The following is a 10,000-nucleotide window of genomic DNA, read 5'->3' as shown; positions in this document are numbered from 1 at the left end:
CTGCCAGCCCTGGAGGTCTGCCTTCCAGCCCTGGAGGACAGCCTGCCTGCCCTGGTAGCAGCACTGCCTGCCTTCCAGCCCTGGAGGTCTGCCTGTTAGCCCTGGAGGTCTGCTATCCAGCCCTGGTAGCAGCACTGCCTGCCCTGGAGGTCTGCCTGCCTGCCTTCCAGCCCTGGAGGTCTGCTATCCAGCCCTGGAGGTCTGCCTGCCTGCCTGCCTGCCCTGGAGGTCAGCCTGCCAGCCCTGGAGGTCTGCCTTCCAGCCCTGGAGGACAGCCTGCCTGCCCTGGTAGCAGCACTGCCTGCCTTCCAGCCCTGGAGGTCTGCCTGTTAGCCCTGGAGGTCTGCTATCCAGCCCTGGTAGCAGCACTGCCTGCCCTGGAGGTCTGCCTGCCTGCCTTCCAGCCCTGGAGGTCTGCTATCCAGCCCTGGAGGTCTGCCTGCCTGCCATCCAGCCCTGGAGGTCTGCTATCCAGCCCTGGTAGCAGCACTGCCTGCCCTGGAGGTCTGCTATCCAGCCCTGGAGGACAGCCTGCCTGCCCTGGTAGCAGCACTGCCTGCCCTGGAGGTCAGCCTGTTAGCCCTGGAGGTCTGCCTGCCTGCCCTGGAGGTCAGCCTGTTAGCCCTGGAGGTCTGCCTGCCTGCCATCCAGCCCTGGCAGCAGCACTGCCTGCCCTGGTAGCAGCACTGCCTGCCCTGGAGGTCTGCTATCCAGCCCTGGTAGCAGCACTGCCTGCCCTGGAGGTCTGCCTGCCTGCCTGCCAGCCCTGGAGGTCTGCCTGTTAGCCCTGGAGGTCTGCTATCCAGCCCTGGAGGACAGCCTGCCTGCCCTGGTAGCAGCACTGCCTGCCCTGGAGGTCAGCCTGTTAGCCCTGGAGGTCTGCCTGCCTGCCCTGGAGGTCAGCCTGTTAGCCCTGGAGGTCTGCCTGCCTGCCATCCAGCCCTGGCAGCAGCACTGCCTGCCCTGGTAGCAGCACTGCCTGCCCTGGAGGTCTGCTATCCAGCCCTGGTAGCAGCACTGCCTGCCCTGGAGGTCAGCCTGTTAGCCCTGGAGGTCTGCTATCCAGCCCTGGAGGTCTGCCTGCCTGCCTGTTAGCCCTGGAGGTCAGCCTGTTAGCCCTGGAGGTCTGCTATCCAGCCCTGGAGGTCTGCCTGCCTGCCATCCAGCCCTGGAGGTCTCCCTGCCTGCCCTGGCAGCAGCACTGCCTGCCCTGGTAGCAGCACTGCCTGCCCTGGAGGTCTGCCTGCCTGCCCTGGAGGTCTGCCTGCCTGCCCTGGAGGTCTGCCTGTTAGCCCTGGAGGTCTGCCTGTTAGCCCTGGAGGTCTGCCTGTTAGCCCTGGAGGTCTGCCTGCCTGCCCTGGCAGCAGCACTGCCTGCCCTGGTAGCAGCACTGCCTGCCCTGGAGGTCTGCCTGCCTGCCCTGGAGGTCTGCCTGTTAGCCCTGGAGGTCAGCCTGTTAGCCCTGGAGGTCTGCTATCCAGCCCTGGAGGTCAGCTATCCAGCCCTGGAGGTCTGCTATCCAGCCCTGGAGGTCTGCCTGCCTGCCTGCCTGCCCTGGAGGTCAGCCTGCCAGCCCTGGAGGTCTGCCTTCCAGCCCTGGAGGACAGCCTGCCTGCCCTGGTAGCAGCACTGCCTGCCTTCCAGCCCTGGAGGTCTGCCTGTTAGCCCTGGAGGTCTGCTATCCAGCCCTGGTAGCAGCACTGCCTGCCCTGGAGGTCTGCCTGCCTGCCTTCCAGCCCTGGAGGTCTGCTATCCAGCCCTGGAGGTCTGCCTGCCTGCCATCCAGCCCTGGAGGTCTGCTATCCAGCCCTGGTAGCAGCACTGCCTGCCCTGGAGGTCTGCTATCCAGCCCTGGAGGACAGCCTGCCTGCCCTGGTAGCAGCACTGCCTGCCCTGGAGGTCTGCTATCCAGCCCTGGAGGACAGCCTGCCTGCCCTGGTAGCAGCACTGCCTGCCCTGGAGGTCAGCCTGCCTGCCCTGGAGGTCAGCCTGCCAGCCCTGGCAGCAGCACGGCCTACCTGCCTGCCTGCCCTGGAGGTCTGCCTGCCTGCCTGCCCTGGAGGTCAGCCTTCCAGCCCTGGCAGCAGCACGGCCTACCTGCCTGCCAGCCTGCCCTCCCCAGCCACACAGCCCTGCCTGCCTGCCTGCCAGCCCTGGAGGTCAGCCTGTTAGCCCTGGAGGTCTGCCTGCCTGTCTGCCTGCCTGCCTGCCTGCCCTGGAGGTCAGCCTGCCTGCCCTGGAGGTCTGCTATCCAGCCCTGGTAGCAGCACTGCCTGCCCTGGAGGTCAGCCTGTTAGCCCTGGAGGTCTGCCTGCCTGCCCTGGTAGCAGCACTGCCTGCCTGCCTGCCCTGGAGGTCTGCCTGCCTGCCTGCCTGCCCTGGAGGTCAGCCTGCCTGCCCTGGAGGTCTGCCTGCCTGCCCTGGTAGCAGCACTGCCTGCCCTGGAGGTCAGCCTGCCTGCCCTGGAGGTCAGCCTGCCAGCCCTGGCAGCAGCACGGCCTACCTGCCTGCCTGCCCTGGAGGTCTGCCTGCCTGCCTGCCCTGGAGGTCAGCCTTCCAGCCCTGGCAGCAGCACGGCCTACCTGCCTGCCAGCCTGCCCTCCCCAGCCACACAGCCCTGCCTGCCTGCCTGCCAGCCCTGGAGGTCTCCCTGCCAGCCCTGGAGGTCTGCCTGCCTGCCTGCCTGCCTGCCCTGGAGGTCTGCCATCCTGCCTTCCAGCCCTGGAGGTCAGCCTGCCAGCCCTGGAGGTCAGCCTGTTAGCCCTGGAGGTCTGCCTGCCTGCCTGCCTGCCTGCCCTGGAGGTCAGCCTGCCAGCCCTGGAGGTCTGCCTGCCTGCCTGCCTGCCCTGGAGGTCAGCCTGCCAGCCCTGGCAGCAGCACGGCCTACCTGCCTGCCTGCCCTGGAGGTCTGCCTGCCTGCCTGCCTGCCTGCCCTGGAGGTCTGCCTGCCTGCCTGCCTGCCCTGGAGGTCAGCCTGCCTGCCCTGGAGGTCTGCCTGCCTGCCCTGGTAGCAGCACTGCCTGCCCTGGAGGTCAGCCTGCCTGCCCTGGAGGTCAGCCTGCCAGCCCTGGCAGCAGCACGGCCTACCTGCCTGCCTGCCCTGGAGGTCTGCCTGCCTGCCTGCCCTGGAGGTCAGCCTTCCAGCCCTGGCAGCAGCACGGCCTACCTGCCTGCCAGCCTGCCCTCCCCAGCCACACAGCCCTGCCTGCCTGCCTGCCAGCCCTGGAGGTCTCCCTGCCAGCCCTGGAGGTCTGCCTGCCTGCCTGCCTGCCTGCCCTGGAGGTCTGCCATCCTGCCTTCCAGCCCTGGAGGTCAGCCTGCCAGCCCTGGAGGTCAGCCTGTTAGCCCTGGAGGTCTGCCTGCCTGCCTGCCTGCCTGCCCTGGAGGTCAGCCTGCCAGCCCTGGAGGTCTGCCTGCCTGCCTGCCTGCCCTGGAGGTCAGCCTGCCAGCCCTGGCAGCAGCACGGCCTACCTGCCTGCCTGCCCTGGAGGTCTGCCTGCCTGCCTGCCTGCCTGCCCTGGAGGTCTGCCTGCCTGCCTGCCTGCCCTGGAGGTCAGCCTGCCTGCCCTGGAGGTCTGCCTGCCTGCCCTGGTAGCAGCACTGCCTGCCCTGGAGGTCAGCCTGCCTGCCCTGGAGGTCAGCCTGCCAGCCCTGGCAGCAGCACGGCCTACCTGCCTGCCTGCCCTGGAGGTCTGCCTGCCTGCCTGCCCTGGAGGTCAGCCTTCCAGCCCTGGCAGCAGCACGGCCTACCTGCCTGCCAGCCTGCCCTCCCCAGCCACACAGCCCTGCCTGCCTGCCTGCCAGCCCTGGAGGTCTCCCTGCCAGCCCTGGAGGTCTGCCTGCCTGCCTGCCTGCCTGCCCTGGAGGTCTGCCATCCTGCCTTCCAGCCCTGGAGGTCAGCCTGCCAGCCCTGGAGGTCAGCCTGTTAGCCCTGGAGGTCTGCCTGCCTGCCTGCCTGCCTGCCCTGGAGGTCAGCCTGCCAGCCCTGGAGGTCTGCCTGCCTGCCTGCCTGCCCTGGAGGTCAGCCTGCCAGCCCTGGCAGCAGCACGGCCTACCTGCCTGCCTGCCCTGGAGGTCTGCCTGCCTGCCTGCCTGCCTGCCCTGGAGGTCTGCCTGCCTGCCTGCCTGCCCTGGAGGTCAGCCTGCCTGCCCTGGAGGTCTGCCTGCCTGCCCTGGTAGCAGCACTGCCTGCCCTGGAGGTCAGCCTGCCTGCCCTGGAGGTCAGCCTGCCAGCCCTGGCAGCAGCACGGCCTACCTGCCTGCCTGCCCTGGAGGTCTGCCTGCCTGCCTGCCCTGGAGGTCAGCCTTCCAGCCCTGGCAGCAGCACGGCCTACCTGCCTGCCAGCCTGCCCTCCCCAGCCACACAGCCCTGCCTGCCTGCCTGCCAGCCCTGGAGGTCTCCCTGCCAGCCCTGGAGGTCTGCCTGCCTGCCTGCCTGCCTGCCCTGGAGGTCTGCCATCCTGCCTTCCAGCCCTGGAGGTCAGCCTGCCAGCCCTGGAGGTCAGCCTGTTAGCCCTGGAGGTCTGCCTGCCTGCCTGCCTGCCTGCCCTGGAGGTCAGCCTGCCAGCCCTGGAGGTCTGCCTGCCTGCCTGCCTGCCCTGGAGGTCAGCCTGCCAGCCCTGGCAGCAGCACGGCCTACCTGCCTGCCTGCCCTGGAGGTCTGCCTGCCTGCCTGCCTGCCTGCCCTGGAGGTCTGCCTGCCTGCCTGCCTGCCCTGGAGGTCAGCCTGCCTGCCCTGGAGGTCTGCCTGCCTGCCCTGGTAGCAGCACTGCCTGCCCTGGAGGTCAGCCTGCCTGCCCTGGAGGTCAGCCTGCCAGCCCTGGCAGCAGCACGGCCTACCTGCCTGCCTGCCCTGGAGGTCTGCCTGCCTGCCTGCCCTGGAGGTCAGCCTTCCAGCCCTGGCAGCAGCACGGCCTACCTGCCTGCCAGCCTGCCCTCCCCAGCCACACAGCCCTGCCTGCCTGCCTGCCAGCCCTGGAGGTCTCCCTGCCAGCCCTGGAGGTCTGCCTGCCTGCCTGCCTGCCTGCCCTGGAGGTCTGCCATCCTGCCTTCCAGCCCTGGAGGTCAGCCTGCCAGCCCTGGAGGTCAGCCTGTTAGCCCTGGAGGTCTGCCTGCCTGCCTGCCTGCCTGCCCTGGAGGTCAGCCTGCCAGCCCTGGAGGTCTGCCTGCCTGCCTGCCTGCCCTGGAGGTCAGCCTGCCAGCCCTGGCAGCAGCACGGCCTACCTGCCTGCCTGCCCTGGAGGTCTGCCTGCCTGCCTGCCTGCCTGCCCTGGAGGTCTGCCTGCCTGCCTGCCTGCCCCGGAGGTCAGCCCCAGGCAGCCGGGTGGCCTGCCTGCTGCTGCTAGGCCGCTGCCCCGAGCCGCCGACCCCATCGACAGGAACACGAGAGAGTTTACAAGCGAGAGGAGGCCACATATTCGACACCTTTCGTGCTCGTTTTAGTCTCCAGTCTGTTTTGACGTGTGTTATTCTGAATCTGCTGCTTTAACTCAAGGGATTCTGTCGCGATTGATGCCTTGTCCTTCGCTGTATGTTTGCACTGGTGTTGTAAGTCGCCCTCTGTAAGATCATCATTTATTATCTGCCAAGAAATAAAGATCATCATAATGTTCCCCAACTTTCAGCTTCTGGGGAGTTTGTTCCAGAGTGTGACGACTCTCTCTCTATCTCCATCTCTCTCTCTATCTCCATCTCTCTCTATCTCCATCTCTCTCTATCTCCATCTCTCTATCTCCACCTCTCTCTCCCTCTCCACCTCTCTCTCTCTCTATCTCTCCCTCTCTCTCACTGTGTGTGTGTGTGTGTGTGTGTGTGTGTGTGTGTGTGTGTGTGTGTGTGTGTGTGTGTGTGTGTGTGTACAGCAGTGTCCCTAGACGAGAGAGAGATCCCTAGACGGGGAAATTACTTTCAAACTGCAGTACCGAAATGTGTCCGTTAGATGGCAGCATGCACCAAGGAATGAAGGAAAGTGCAAAACAAAATGAAAAGGCACATCGCCTGGGCGAAAAATAATCGTAACAAATCAACGGGGGCATTTCTCGGAAAACTAACACCGGGGCAGTGCTCAGGGGGGTCCCACCTCGTGGCCACCCGGTTTGGGGGGCGATCGGGGCCGGTTCCGAAAATCGCTAAATCTCCCATAGCCAGCCCACGCTCCATCCGATAGAGCAATGCCGGGCGGCCGGCCGGCAACTACGGATCATAACAAATCAACGGGGGCATTTCTCCGAAAACTAACACCGGGGCAGTGCTCAGGGGGGTCCCACCTCGTGGCCACCCGGTTTGGGGGGCCATCGGGGCCGGTTCCGAAAATCGCTAAATCTCCCATAGCCAGCCCACGCTCCATCCGATAGAGCAATGCCGGGCGGCCGGCCGGCAACTACGGATCATAACAAATCAACGGGGGCATTTCTCCGAAAACTAACACCGGGGCAGTGCTCAGGGGGGTCCCACCTCGTGGCCACCCGGTTTGGGGGGCCATCGGGGCCGGTTCCGAAAATCGCTAAATCTCCCATAGCCAGCCCACGCTCCATCCGATAGAGCAATGCCGGGCGGCCGGCCGGCAACTACGGATCATAACAAATCAACGGGGGCATTTCTCGGAAAACTAACACCGCGGCAGTGCTCAGGGGGGTCCCACCTCGTGGCCACCCGGTTTGGGGGGCCATCGGGGCCGGCTGAAGAATCGCCCATACTCTGCCATAGGCAGCCCACGGTCCATCCGATCAGAGCAATGCCGGGCGGCCGGCAACCTATGGATCATAACACATCAACGGAGGCATGATAAGAGCATCTTTTATTATCTGCCAAGAAATATAGACCATCACAATGTTCCCCAACTTTCAGCTTCTACCACATCGCTGGGGAGTTTATTCCACTGTGTGACTACTCTCTCTCTATCTCTCTCTCTCTCTCTCTCTCTCTCTGTGTGTGTGTGTGTGTGTGTGTGTGTGTGTGTGTGTGTGTGTGTGTACAGCAGTGTCTCCGGTTTTCCTTTTGGAATGCCTTGAAGCCGGGGGGGCTTTGCACTCATGAGAACATAGGGTGTCCTTGCCCTCCTTTCGCAGCCCAGGGCATTGAGAGATCCCTAGACGGGGAAATTACTTTCAAACTGCAGTACCGAAATGTGTCCGTTAGATGGTAGCATGCACCAAGGAATGAAGGAAAGTGCAAAACAAAATGAAAAGGCACATCGCCTGGGCGAAAAATAATCATAACAAATCAACGGGGGCATTTCTCGGAAAACTAACACCGGGGCAGTGCTCAGGGGGGTCCCACCTCGTGGCCACCCGGTTTGGGGGGCGATCGGGGCCGGTTCCGAAAATCGCTAAATCTCCCATAGCCAGCCCACGCTCCATCCGATAGAGCACTGCCGGGCGGCCGGCCGGCAACTACGGATCATAACAAATCAACGGGGGCATTTCTCGGAAAACTAACACCGGGGCAGTGCTCAGGGGGGTCCCACCTCGTGGCCACCCGGTTTGGGGGGCGATCGGGGCCGGTTCCGAAAATCGCTAAATCTCCCATAGCCAGCCCACGCTCCATCCGATAGAGCACTGCCGGGCGGCCGGCCGGCAACTACGGATCATAACAAATCAACGGGGGCATTTCTCGGAAAACTAACACCGGGGCAGTGCTCAGGGGGGTCCCACCTCGTGGCCACCCGGGTCTGGGACCGATGGGAGCACTTTAAAATTTTCGAGTCAGGGGACCAGACGGCCGAGTGAAAAACTTTGAAAAATATTCTATCTCCTCACTCCCATTGACTTTACATTAGGGCGACCAGGCGGCCGGCGGAAAAAAAATCATAACAAATCAACGGGGGCATTTCTCCGAAAACTAACACCGGGGCTGTGCTCAGGGGGCTCCCAGCTATCAGCCACCCTATCCCGGGACCGATGGGAGCACTTTAAAATTTTCGAGTCAGGGGACCAGACGGCCGAGTGAAAAACTTTGAAAAATATTCTATCTCCTCACTCCCATTGACTTTACATTAGGGCGACCAGGCGGCCGGCGGAAAAAAAATCATAACAAATCAACGGGGGCATTTCTCCGAAAACTAACACCGGGGCTGTGCTCAGGGGGCTCCCAGCTATCAGCCACCCTATCCCGGGACCGATGGGAGCACTTTAAAATTTTCGAGTCAGGGGACCAGACGGCCGAGTGAAAAACTTTGAAAAATATTCTATCTCCTCACTCCCATTGACTTTACATTAGGGCGACCAGGCGGCCGGCGGAAAAAAAATCATAACAAATCAACGGGGGCATTTCTCCGAAAACTAACACCGGGGCTGTGCTCAGGGGGCTCCCAGCTATCAGCCACCCTATCCCGGGACCGATGGGAGCACTTTAAAATTTTCGAGTCAGGGGACCAGACGGCCGAGTGAAAAACTTTGAAAAATATTCTATCTCCTCACTCCCATTGACTTTACATTAGGGCGACCAGGCGGCCGGCGGAAAAAAAATCATAACAAATCAACGGGGGCATTTCTCCGAAAACTAACACCGGGGCTGTGCTCAGGGGGCTCCCAGCTATCAGCCACCCTATCCCGGGACCGATGGGAGCACTTTAAAATTTTCGAGTCAGGGGACCAGACGGCCGAGTGAAAAACTTTGAAAAATATTCTATCTCCTCACTCCCATTGACTTTACATTAGGGCGACCAGGCGGCCGGCGGAAAAAAAATCATAACAAATCAACGGGGGCATTTCTCCGAAAACTAACACCGGGGCTGTGCTCAGGGGGCTCCCAGCTATCAGCCACCCTATCCCGGGACCGATGGGAGCACTTTAAAATTTTCGAGTCAGGGGACCAGACGGCCGAGTGAAAAACTTTGAAAAATATTCTATCTCCTCACTCCCATTGACTTTACATTAGGGCGACCAGGCGGCCGGCGGAAAAAAAATCATAACAAATCAACGGAGGCATTTCTCCGAAAACTAACACCGGGGCAGTGCTCAGGGGGCTCCCAGCTATCAGCCCCCCGGGTCTGGGGGCATTGTTTTTCTTTTTAATCATTTTGAGCATTTCCCCCAGTTTAGAGATGTGTGCCCCTAGACAACCCATTGAGAATAACTATGAAATGTTCTGAAGTTTTGATTTTCAAATGTCGGTGAAAATTGAAAAACGTCATATATTCTTCAAAGGAAGCATGGGGCGATGGTAGGGAGAGTCCCCGCAGCGTGCCTCGGCGGCGATGGGAGCGTTTTCGATGTCCCCGCCCCCCCCCCCATAGGGATAGAAGGGGAGTTAGGTGACCAGGCGTCCCGGGTCCCAAAAATCGAAAAATTAATATAGAATGCTTTTTAATCCAGAAATAAAGTAGGGGGCAGTCCTGGTGAGAGTCCCAGCCACAGCCCCAGTGTGTTTTGGAGCCGTTTGGGGCCGGGTGAAAAACTTTGAAAAATGTTCTATCTCCTCACTCCCATTGACTTTACATTAGGGCGACCAGGCGGCCGGCGGAAAAAAAATCATAACAAATCAACGGAGGCATTTCTCCGAAAACTAACACCGGGGCAGTGCTCAGGGGGCTCCCAGCTATCAGCCACCCTATCCCGGGACCGATGGGAGCACTTTAAAATTTTCGAGTTAGGGGACCAGGCGGCCGAGTGAAAAACTTTGAAAAATTTTCTATCTCCTCACTCCCATTGACTTTGCATTAGGGCGACCAGGCGGCCGGCGGAAAAAAAATCATAACAAATCAACGGGGGCATTTCTCCGAAAACTAACACCGGGGCAGTGCTCAGGGGGCTCCCAGCTATCAGCCACCCTATCCCGGGACCGATGGGAGCACTTTAAAATTTTCGAGTTAGGGGACCAGGCGGCCGAGTGAAAAACTTAGAAAAATTTTCTATCTCCCCTAGGTGACCAGGCAGCCGGAGCTGATTTTTCTGACCCCTAAAACAATTATTAAAAGGTATTTTTTCGCCAAACTAAGACTTTTAAAATTCAAATAGGATGATTATCTACTGCCCCAGTGGGTTTTTGAACCATTTTAAGC

The sequence above is a fragment of the Amia ocellicauda genome, unplaced genomic scaffold (assembly GCF_036373705.1).
Source record: "Amia ocellicauda isolate fAmiCal2 unplaced genomic scaffold, fAmiCal2.hap1 HAP1_SCAFFOLD_296, whole genome shotgun sequence".
Classification (NCBI taxonomy): domain Eukaryota; kingdom Metazoa; phylum Chordata; class Actinopteri; order Amiiformes; family Amiidae; genus Amia; species Amia ocellicauda.
The sequence above is the reverse complement of the archived record's forward strand: the minus strand, read 5'-3'. Positions refer to the sequence as shown.